General features: G+C 41.1%; 1 protein-coding gene across 1 annotated transcript in view; it reads right to left on the reverse strand.

Moving 5' to 3' along the window:
- Window positions 1-12,973, reverse strand: part of adcyap1r1b (adenylate cyclase activating polypeptide 1b (pituitary) receptor type I) — a 58,123-nt gene that overhangs the window by 27,051 nt on the left and 18,099 nt on the right. The gene's annotated exons all lie outside the window — the stretch shown is intronic.

The raw sequence follows: 12,973 nt of genomic DNA on the forward strand, positions 1-12,973 counted from the left end.
CCCAGTTTAGACCACATGTTTAGACATACACCCCAGACTACAACAAACCATTACAGACCACTGTGTTTAGACATACAGGTCCCAGACTACAACAAACCATTACAGACCACCATGTTTAGACATACAGGTCCCAGACTACAACAAACCATTACAGACCACCATGTTTAGACATACAGGTCCCAGACTACAACAAACCATTACAGACCACCATGTTTAGACATACAGGTCCCAGACTACAACAAACCATTACAGACCACCATGTTTAGACATACAGGTCCCAGACTACAACAAACCATTACAGACCACCATGTTTAGACATACAGGTCCCAGACTACAACAAACCATTACAGACCACCATGTTTAGACATACAGGCCCCAGACTACAACAAACCATTACAGACCACCATGTTTAGACATACAGGTCCCAGACTACAACAAACCATTACAGACCACCATGTTTAGACATACAGGCCCCAGACTACAACAAACCATTACAGACCACTGTGTTTAGACATACAGGTCCCAGACTACAACAAACCATTACAGACCACCATGTTTAGACATACAGGCCCCAGACTACAACAAACCGTTACAGACCACTGTGTTTAGACATACAGGCCCCAGACTACAACAAACCATTACAGACCACCATGTTTAGACATACAGGCCCCAGACTACAACAAACCGTTACAGACCACTGTGTTTAGACATACAGGTCCCAGACTACAACAAACCGTTACAGACCACCATGTTTAGACATACAGGCCCCAGACTACAACAAACCATTACAGACCACCATGTTTAGACATACAGGCCCCAGACTACAACAAACCATTACAGACCACCATGTTTAGACATACAGGCTCCCAGACTACAACAAACCATTACAGACCACCATGTTTAGACATACAGGTCCCAGACTACAACAAACCATTACAGACCACCATGTTTAGACATACAGGCCCCAGACTACAACAAACCATTACAGACCACCATGTTTAGACATACAGGCTCCCAGACTACAACAAACCATTACAGACCACCATGTTTAGACATACAGGCCCCAGACTACAACAAACCATTACAGACCACCATGTTTAGACATACAGGTCCCAGACTACAACAAACCATTACAGACCACCATGTTTAGACATACAGGTCCCAGACTACAACAAACCATTACAGACCACTGTGTTTAGACATACAGGCCCCAGACTACAACAAACCATTACAGACCACCATGTTTACACATACAGGCCCCAGACTACAACAAACCGTTACAGACCACCATGTTTAGACATACAGGTCCCAGACTACAACAAACCACTACAGACCACCATGTTTAGACATACAGGCCCCAGACTACAACAAACCGTTACAGACCACCATGTTTAGACATACAGGTCCCAGACTACAACAAACCATTACAGACCACCATGTTTAGACATACAGGCCCCAGACTACAACAAACCATTACAGACCACTGTGTTTAGATATACAGGTCCCAGACTACAACAAACCATTACAGACCACCATGTTTAGACATACAGGCCCCAGACTACAACAAACCATTACAGACCACCATGTTTAGACATACAGGCCCCAGACTACAACAAACCATTACAGACCACCATGTTTAGACATACAGGCTCCCAGACTACAACAAACCATTACAGACCACCATGTTTAGACATACAGGCCCCAGACTACAACAAACCATTACAGACCACCATGTTTAGACATACAGGCCCCAGACTACAACAAACCATTACAGACCACTGTGTTTAGACATACAGGTCCCAGACTACAACAAACCATTACAGACCACCATGTTTAGACATACAGGCCCCAGACTACAACAAACCGTTACAGACCACTGTGTTTAGACATACAGGTCCCAGACTACAACAAACCATTACAGACCACCATGTTTAGACATACAGGCCCCAGACTACAACAAACCGTTACAGACCACTGTGTTTAGACATACAGATTCCAGACTACAACAAACCATTACAGACCACCATGTTTACACATACAGGCCCCAGACTACAACAGATCATTAGGAGGATCTTCATTTGAGACAGTTTCCTACAGCAAGAAAATAATATTGCAGCAAAAGGAATAGTGAATTATTATGTGAATTATAATTATTGGACAGTTTATTTGGGGTTGTTACATTTTTCGTAAGGGAAAATTAAGTCTGGAAGTGGAAATGACAAACTTCAGAAGCCTTTTTAAACCTCACACTAAAAGTTTTAAATTTCCTGCATTGCAGGACAGTTCTCCTGCAACAGGGTAAATCAAATGAAGATCCTACATCTGTACAAGCATTGACCACAGACCATTAGGAATACACAGAGGGACGCTGAACAGAAAACCACTTACACAGTTTAATTAGCTGTGTACATCCACCTGTTTGTGTTGCTTACACACCAGTGAGCAGTCACAAGACGTGCTATGCAGAATTAGCTCAATCCTGCTTAATGTGCTATGTTCATTACTCATGAATATCAAAGATAAAGGCAAGAGTTAAGCCATCCAGGACACAGAGGGCATTTGCCACCAGAAACCAGAACACAAACTGAACACCCCCAACATGACAACATGACAACACATAAAGATGAACCATAGATGAACAGAACAGACACTGTATCATCACTGTATTAAGACAAAACAGAGGCAAGCTCATAGAAACAGCCAGGAGCCTGGAGCCACGTACAGAGGCATGGAGGTCAGGCCCTGAGAGACCCTCTCTGCCACCCCACGCAGCCTGCTGACGGATGCACAAAGCTGGGCTGCCTGTGGAGGGCAAGGGGGTTTGGAAAGGAGAGAGGGGACACTGTCCAGCCTTTGTGCTGGTGTCAGCCCTCAGTCCACGCACACTAGCCCTGGGAGACGTCGGCCCAGCCACGTCATCCTGGCTTTATGAACCTCAGCAGCTCCATGGGGGAGAAGGTTATTATATTATATCCATCACCACCATAGGAGGTGTGGGTTCTTATACTCACCAGAGTTGCTGACGTCAGCAACACAACGTGGGCGCATACACAGACTGGCTGGAACAACAGTTATTGGCTGGAACCAGTGTAGACATTGACTAAGTAACAAACATAGAAAAAAACAACTGTCTACAACTACTGATACTGTAAATAACGACAGTTTTGTGTCCAAAATTAAAGAAAAACACATCACTTGATAAAAAATATTCCTATGTATCCACAGCTATTCACAATGAGGCATTAGAATTATAGGTCTTCACGGGTCCAACAGACTGGAAATTCTGAGATCCGACTTGTGACCCGAATGGGTCCGGACTGTTGTCTCGGATCTGGGTTGAGCCTGATATAATTGCCACGGGTCTTGGGTATTTGCAATTATAATTGACTTACCGAATGCACCCGATATGACCCATCCCCTGTTAATTTAATGTGCGTGTGAGCTCGTTATCTGTGGCAGCCAATTGCAACTCAATAAAACGTATAGCTTATGACCAGCTGAAACTGGGTCCTCGGGACAAGTTGTGATATTGTAGTAAAGATGAGAAAAATGTTGGCACGGCCAAATGGTGTGCAAGTCGCTATTCAGGCTTTCTAACTTTTAAATATTGTATTATCTATTGTTTTTATCATTATTATTATTATTATATATCATTATTATAGGCCTATTTAAGAATCTAAAATAGTTCTTAAAATATGCAAAAAGTGTTTTGTTTCATTGTGTTGAGACATTTTCGTTGGCTAAAAGACAGTTCAAAGTGTTTTGTTTCATTGTGTTGAGACATTTGCGTTGGCTAAAAGACAGTTCAAAGTGTTTTGTTTCATTGTGTTGAGACATTTGCGTTGGCTAAAAGACAGTTCAAATTAAGTTTGGACTGTCTTTTTAATTTTGTGGTCCGTATTTAGTTTAAGATACAGTAGGTTAAAAGTAGGCCTGTTGTAAAATAAATAGCATTAGCCTATTGGCTAGGCCAACGATAGGCACTCACCTTTGTTGGTAATTTCTGCAATATAGGCATAGCCAGTGAAGCTTTAAACAATTTCTTTAAATATGCAACAAGTGTTTGTTTCATTCTGTTGAGCCATTTTCTTTGACCAAATTAAGTTCCAATTGTAATGTTGTGTTTGTCACAACATAATATAATTACCAGCCTACTATAGGGCTACACTCACTAATGAAAAGGAAAAAACAAAACTTTATACAATACCGCAATATAATAATTACCTCTTGGTATTTTCCCTATAAACAATGCTTGAAGCTGTAAACAATGCTCCAGGTGGGAAAGAAAAGTGTGGAGTGCGATTGAGATTGCGTCATCTGTGGATCTGTTGGGGCGGTATGCCAATTGGAGTGGGTCTAGGGTTTCCGGCATGGTGGTGTTGATGTGAGCCATGACCAGCCTTTCAAAGCACTTCATGGCTACCGACGTGAGTAGTACGGGGCGGTAATCATTTAAGCAGGTTACCTTCTCTTTCTTGGGCACAGGGACTATGGTGGTCTGTTTGAAACATGTAGGTATTACAGACTTGGTCAGGGAGAGGTTGACACTTGCCAGTTGGCCCCCACATATTTTGAGTACACATCCGGGTAATCCATCTGACCCCGCGGCTTTGTGAATGTTGACCTGTTTAAAGGTCTTGCTCACATGGCTACAACGAGCGTGATCACACAGTCGTCCAGAACAGCTGGTGCTCTCATGCATGCTTCAATGTTGCTTGCCTTGAAGCGAGCATAAAAGGCATTTAGCTCGTCTGGTAGGCTAGTGTCACTGGGCAGTTCGTGGCTGGGGCTGGGTTTCCCTTTGTAGTTCATAATATTTTTCAAGCCCTGCCACATCTGACAAGCGTCAGAGCCTGTGTAGTAGGATTCAATCCTAGTCCTGTATCGAGGACTAAGCTACAAACAGAACAGAGTTAAATGGTTCCAGTCTGCCGTGAAGCATTTATCCATGTATACGGCTAAGAATTTAGCTACATTTTCAGATATAAGTTTCTAATTTAGTCAGAAAGCCATTTTTATTGCAAGTTAAAGCGTTCTGTTAGTTAGCTAGCAAACGCTAGCTTGCTTGCTCGCAAGCTAACGTTACCTGTATGATCTGTGTAGTAATATTAAATGGATCAGAAATCCATTTGCATTGCTAGTTATAGACTAATGTTAGCTAGCTAACATTGAACCTAGTTTGTTAGCTTTAGCTACCTGCAGATTCATACTGCAGCTATGACAATGTTTGTATTGGTAGTAGTATGAGTTGGGATTATGCCGGTTCACTGTTTAGCTACCTAGCTACCTACATGTCTAAACAAAAGACTCCATTTAGGCCGGATTATTACATGACCCATCAAATTAGTCAGGTGTGTATGGGGGTGATTATGGCCATCTATTGTATTTCTTGTGTTCATGTCTAGACAATAGAGACCCATCCACTTAGCTAGATGTGGATGGGGGGGGTTATAGCATTTCGGGTATCAGTGTGTCGGATAAAAGCGTAGGGTTGCAAAGGGTCTAAAATTTTACAGTCAATTTCCTAACTTATACCAGAAAATTTTCATGGGAAGTTAAGCCCTGGATTTTGGGGAATGTTGCTTAAATTCATCAAAAAAGTTAGCTTATAACAGTGAACCTTTTTTTTGTGGCATACACATAAGGCAATTCAAGATTTTGTGGCATACTCTGGTTAAACTATCTCTGCATGCACAATGCCTTCTTCCATCACATGTACAACATTCTCAAGATCTTGCACACTAATGAGATGCCATTGAGCCCACACTACTACACTGTCTGAGCCAAGGACTACATGCTTTCTGGTAAGTTTTGATTACAATACTGGCTGGGGTAAATATATTTTATAGGACATACATTATTTTTTGTTAACTTCTTTGGGGTAGGGGGCAGTATTGGGTAGCTTAGATGAAAAAAGTGCCCAAATTAAGCTGCCTGCTACTCAGCCGTAAAAGCTAGAATATGCATATAATTAGTCAATTTGGATGGAAAACACTCTGAAGTTTCTAAAACTGTTTGAATGATGTCTGTGAGTATAACAGAACTCATATGGCAGGCAAAAATCTGAGAAAATATCCAACCAGGAAGTGGGAAATCTGAGGTTTGTAGTTTTCAACTGTGCCCCCATTGAAGATACAGGGTGATATTAGTTATGTTTCAATTCCCAAGGCTTCCACTAGATGTCAACAGTATTTAGAACCTGTTTTGAGGATTCTACTCTAAAGGAGGGGCAAATAAGAGCTCTTTGAGTGAGTGGTCTGGCAGAGTGCCACAGCATCGGTCTGGCGCACTCATGTAAATATATTGTCCGTTGGAACATTAACAAAGTTTTATGTTAAAAACATCTTAATTTATACAGACAAAGGAATTGTCCGGTTGGAACATAACAAATTTTTATGTTAAAAACATCCTAAAGATGAAAACACTCTGATTCCATACTTAGGTTGGCATGTTTCTACGGGCTGTAACGAACTTTTTGAACTTTTTGCCTGAACCCGGGCCCTAACAAAATAAGATATTTGGACATAACTGATGGGCATTATCGAAAAAATCAAACATTTATGGTGGAACTGGGATTCCTGGTTTGTTTTCTCCGTAAAGTTGTTTTGAAATCTGACAGCGGTTGCATTAACTTCTTGGATATAGGGGGCGCTAGTTTAATTTTTGGATGAAAAACGTTTCAGTTTTAAACAAGATATTTTGTCACGAAAAGATGCTCGACTATGCATATAATTGACAGCTTCGGAAAGAAAACACTCTGACGTTTCCAAAACTGCAAAGATATTGTCTGTGAGTGCCACAGAACTGATGTTACAGGCGAAACCCAGATAAAGATCCAATCAGGAGTAGCCCCATGCCAATGACTCCTTATATGCTAGGAGTCAGCTTACGCTTTCCATGTTTTCCCCAAGGTGTCTGCAGCATTGTGACGTCTTTTAACGAGAAAACCTTGCGTAAAATACTGAGGTAGCCATTTTTCCAATAGTTTCTTATGAGAAACCAACTGCCTCCACGGATATATTATTGAATATATATGTTAAAAACACTTTGAGGATGGATCCTAAACAACGTTTGCCGTGTTTCTGTCGATATTATGGAGCAAATGTTGAAAAAAGTTTGCCGTTATAGTTGAAGTATTTTCGGTCGATTTCTCAGTCAAGCAGGATGAACAAATGTGACGTTTTTCGCCTCCAAAAATATTATTTGCTATCTAACTGGGAGTCTCCTGAGTGAAAGCATCTGAAGTTCTTCAAAGGTAAATTATTTAATTTGGTTGCTTTTCTTATTTTTGTGAAAATGTTGCCTGCAGCCAGCACAGCCTAGCATAGCATTATGCCATGCTAAACTTACACAAATGCTTGTCTAGCGTTGGCTGTAACGCATATTTTGAAAATCTGAGATGACAGTGTTGTTAACAAAAGGCTAAGCTTGTTTTTCAATATATTTATTTAATTTCATTTGCGATTTTCATGAATAGGAAACGTTGCGTTATGGTAATGCGCATTAGGCTATGATTACGCTCCCGGATACGGGATTGCTCGTCGCTAGAGGTTAAGGATAAGTTTATCTAAAGTTCCATGTATAATAGTCATATCTTTATCAATGTTTATTATGATTATTTATGTAAATTGATGTGGCTCTCTGCAATATCACCGCATGTTTTAGAATTACTGAACGTAACGCGCCAATGTAAACTCAGACTTTTTTATATAAATATGAACTTTATCAAACAAAACATACATGTATTATGTAACATGAAGTCCTATGAGTGTCATCTGATGAAGATCATCAAAGGGTAGTGATTCATTTTATCTCTATTTCTGCTTTTTGTGACTCCTCTCTTTGGCTGGAAAAAATGGCTGTGTTATTCTGTGGTGACCTAACATAATCGTTTGTGGTGCTTTCGCTGTAAATCCTTTTTGAAATCAGACACTGTGGCTGGATTAACGAGAATTTTATCTTTAAAATTATGTTAAATACTTGTATGCTTGAGGAATTTTAATTATGAGATTTTTGTTGTTTTGAATTTGGCGCCCTGCACTTTCACTGGCTGGTGCGGGGGGGTTCCGCTAGCAGAACCCCAGTCCTAGACAGGTTAACTAGTAAATAGTAGCCTACAGCAAAGTCTGTTTAAATCATTTCTAACTTGTTAAAAATTTCTGCTATTTAGTTTTTGCTACTATGTGGGTTTTAGCTTGCTTGAGCCTGCTACCTGAGGAGTGTTAATTCACCTGTTTCCAAACATGTTTCATTTTTAAATATTTATCTTACAAATTAGGTGTTTAATGTAACTGCTATTTATCTGCTCATGGAATTGTTTGTTTTTTTACTATGTTTTTTCTCATCTTTACAGGAAAATGCTACAGGCACTACCTGATGTGTGGAGACATTTCACTGCAGCTAATATAGAAGGAAAAGCTGTGTACATTTGCAAATACTGTGCCAAATCATATGTGAAGTATGCAACAAAGATGCAGAATCATCTGGCCATGTGCATAAAGTTCCCTCAGTGCTCATAACAAGCAACCTCTGACAAAAGTCCCTCTACTTATATTTGAGGTGAAAATGATGAATCAGACACCTTATCGATAGCAACAGCTCATGGTCCTCCTGGAATCAAGTTTTTTGACTCAGTGGAGGAACGTAGTCAGAGAAATACTGATGAATGTCTTGCTCGAGCTGTGTATGCAACTGGTTCACCTCTGATGCTCACAGGAATTGTGCATTGGAAGAGATTTCTGAGTGTTCTTCACCCAGCATACACCCCTCCAACCAGCCATGTTTTATCTACTCATTTGCTGGATACAGAGTTCAACAGAGTTCAAGTGAAGGTCAAGCAAATCATAGAGAAAGCAGACTGTATTGCAATCATCTCTGATGGGTGGTCGAATGTTTGTGGGCAAGGAATAATTAACTACATCGTCTCCACCCCTCAACCAGTATTTTACAAGAGCACAGACACAAGGGACAACAGACACACTGGTCCCTACATTGCAGATGAGCTGAAGGCAGTCATCAGCGACCTTGGACCACAGAAGGTATTTGCACTGGTGACAGACAATGCTGTGAACATGAAGGCTGCTTTGTCTAAAGTGGAGGAGTCCTACCCTCACATCACACACATTGGCTGTGCTACTCATGCATTGAATCTGCTCCTCAAGGACATCATGGCACTGAAAACAATGGATACACTCTACAATTGAGCCAAGGAAAAGATAGGTATGTGAAGGGTCATCAAGGTATAGCAGCAATCTACCTCAACAAGAAAAGTGAGAAGAATAAGAGCACCACATTGAAGCTGCCCAGCAACACCCATTGGGATGGTGTTGTCATCATGTTTGACAGTCTCCTGAAGAGGAAGGAGTCTCTCCAAGAAATGGACATATCACAGTCTGCCGATATGGACATCCCCATCAAAAGCATCCTCATGGATGATGCATTTTGGGAGAGAGTGGTTAGCAGCCTGAAACTCCTGAAACCTATAACAGTATCCCTTGCACGGATTGAGGGAGACAATGCCATCCTGTCTGATGTTCAGATTCTGCTTGCAGATGTAAGAGAAGAAATCCGTACTGCCCTTCCCACTTCACTGTTGCTCCAAGCAGAGGAAACTGCAGTTCTGAAATACATCAAAAAGCGTGAAGATTTCTGCCTGAAGCCCATACATGCCGCAGCGTACATGTTGGACCCCAAGTATGCTGGCTAGAGAATCCTGTCTGGTGCACATTGGGGCGGCAGGGTAGCCTAGTGGTTAGAGCGTTGGACTAGTAACCGGAAGGTTGCAAGTTCAAACCCCCGAGCTGACAAGGTACAAATCTGTTGTTCTGCCCCTGAACACCGTTCCTAGGCCGTCATTGAAAATATGAATGTGTTCTTAACTGACTTGCCTGGTTAAATAAAGGTAAAATAAAAAAATAGAGAAACAAGGCCTATGGTGTCATCACTACTGTATCTCGCCACCTTGGCCTGGATGAGGGCAAGGTTCTTGGCAGTCTGGCAAAGCACACTTCCAAGCAAGGGCTTTGGGATGGAGATGCAATATGGCAGTTGTGCCAACATGTATCATCAGCCACCTGATGGGAGGGACTTTCCCCTCCATCATCCTCCAAATCCCACCAACATCAGCTGCCTCAAAGCACAACTGGTCCTTCTTTGGGAACACACACACCAAAGCACGCAACAATACAAGAGTTGAATTGGTGGCGATCCGGGCAAATGACAATGAGCCATCCTCAACAAGGTTGGAAAGTGAGGCCTCAGAGTCTGATGTTCAAGAGGTGAGGTGGACATTGAGGAGGTCCAGGAAAAAGACATTGAAGCCTAAGAGGGAGACAACCAAAGCTTTAGTTTCTAGACTATCATTTTACAGATGTATGTTGAAAACGTTTTTGGGAGATGCGATGGATCATTGGGGATCATTCAATATTCCCTTTCTTTTGTTGATCAGTGAAATCATTCCATGTGAAGAGTCCACTCATTTAATTAAAGTTAAATTCGTAACTAAATTGTTTTTTAAAATTTATATTGGAAGGATTTAATCATTTGCAATTATGTCTACTTATGATAAGGTAAGAGGTTTATGTTTCTGTCTCCATATGATATGATAAATATATCCAACACAAAAAACATCTACATTTAAATGGTATTAATATTAATTTGCATATATTTCCTTTAATTCCCATATATTCACTTTAATTCCCATATATTCACGTTAATTCCGAAGGAAAGTTTCCACCTCCGTGTATTCCCCAAAATGTGCAACCCTAGTTACAAGTTTATCAACTTTCAAAGCAGAATTACTGTCCCATTGTTCCTCAACTGCAGTGTATGATATACCAATTTATAGCTCTGAGTCTCTACTGTTATCCAATGTATAATTTTTTTTAAATATCAAATTTTGCTCCTTTAGACTGAATTGAGGTGGTCGGTCACATATCTGCCTGTGTGTGTGGTCTCTGCGCTGTGTCCTCTCACGCCTGGCTTTGTCAGGTTGATTTAAACGATCCCAGAGCAACCTTAACTGATCCAGAAAGTGTGCCGCCCTCCCACTGCATGGTTTGATAAGCTCATCATCGGCTAATTGGCCTGGATCAAGACTCGATCTCATCATCATCCTTGTGTAGCGTATTGGCGTAGCGTTTCACTGTATTATCACGACACTATTAGACCATGGCTGTGTCCGCACACATTGTATTATCACGCCAGTCAATACAGGCGGCGTATCTTAATTTGATCATCTTGTTATTATAGGAATTGTCATGCGCAGCAGGAAATGCAAATGTGTAATCTATTCAAGGTTTAAAAAGGCTTCTAAAAAGATTGTAATTTCCATTTTAATATTTCAGACTTGATTTGTCCTACCGAAAAATGTATTTTTATTTATTTAACTAGGCAAGTCAGTTAAGAACAAATTCTTATTTACAATGACGGCCTACCCTGGCCAAACCCTAACCTGGACGATGCTGTGCGCCACTCCCAATCAATGCTGTGGGACTCCCAATCACGGCCGGTTGTGATACAGCCTGGAATTAAACCAGGGTCTGCAGTGATGCCTCTAGCACTGAGATGCAGTGCCTTAGAGCACTGCACCACCCAGGAGCCCAGTATCAACCCCTACATAACAATTCACATTTACTGATCCTGAAGGATCATTCTCCTGCTGTGTGAAACTGGCTCACATTAAGATACAGCATCTGTAGATGTTACACCAGGTTTCAATGCAGACACATTGTAGAGGTGGAGAATCAGTAATGCATCACTGGGGCCTAATCCTAGGCCATTACAATATGATGGAAGGATTATTCCACAGCCACAATTAGAGGTGGAGAATCACTAGCACATCACTAGGGACTAATCTTAGGCCATTACAATATGATGGAAGGATTATTCCACAGCCACAATTAGAGGTGGAGAATCACTAGCACATCACTAGGGACTAATTTTAGGCCATTACAATATGATGGAAGGATTATTCCACAGCCACAATTAGAGGTGGAGAATCACTAGCACATCACTAGGGACTAATCTTAGGCCATTACAATATGATGGAAGGATTATTCCACAGCCACAATTAGAGGTGGAGAATCACTAGCACATCACTAGGGCCTAATCTTAGGCCATTACAATATGATGGAAGGATTATTCCATAGCAAAATGTTATCAAATGTATTCGCGCCATAATGGTTCTATCTCATCTGCTGATATGAATGAGTGAGATGACATCAGTTCGCCAAGATTAGGCTACTGATGTAGACCTATCCACAAGTTCAGCAAATTTGTTCTTAGTGTAAAAAAAAAGCATATACACAAATTTGATTCTGTTTCAGGAAAATCAAACACACACAGTTCTGCTTTAGTCCATTGGTCATGCGGAAAATTAATTGAGAGTATTTCTGATAAAAATGATCTTTCTAAATACAATACATTGTGTGGAAGTGATGACACACACACACACACACATTATACACAGTATACACAGAAACACTGACAGAATACACTTTAGTGGAGATGTATCATCGGTGCTAATTAGTATGGTGTTGCTAAGCAGCAGGTAGTCAGGCAGAGCGTATTGGAGTGGAGACAGAGGATGAGAGGAAAGCACCACACGACAGGAGAGCGAAAGCGAGAGAGAGTGGATGCATGTGCGCGAATGTGTGTGGCCTTTGTTATATGAGTTATGCTTCATAAACATTAGTTATTCATGTTTATTGATGAGGGCCATGTCATCCTCCGACTCTATAACCCAGGCAGGATTAGAGGCCTGATTTGCATTATAAACAGACTCTCTGATTCACCTCATCACTCCATTCATCCCACTCTCTTTCCTCATCTCTCCCTCTCTCTCTATCTCTCTGATTCACCTCATCACTCAATGCATCCCACTCTTTCCTCATCTCTCCCCATCTCTCCATCTTTGAATCACCCCATTTGTACCTCCATCCTTATCTCTTTCTAAATCACTGCTATTCTCCAT

This window comes from Oncorhynchus masou, chromosome 24 (genome assembly GCF_036934945.1).
Source record: "Oncorhynchus masou masou isolate Uvic2021 chromosome 24, UVic_Omas_1.1, whole genome shotgun sequence".
Lineage (NCBI taxonomy): Eukaryota > Metazoa > Chordata > Actinopteri > Salmoniformes > Salmonidae > Oncorhynchus > Oncorhynchus masou.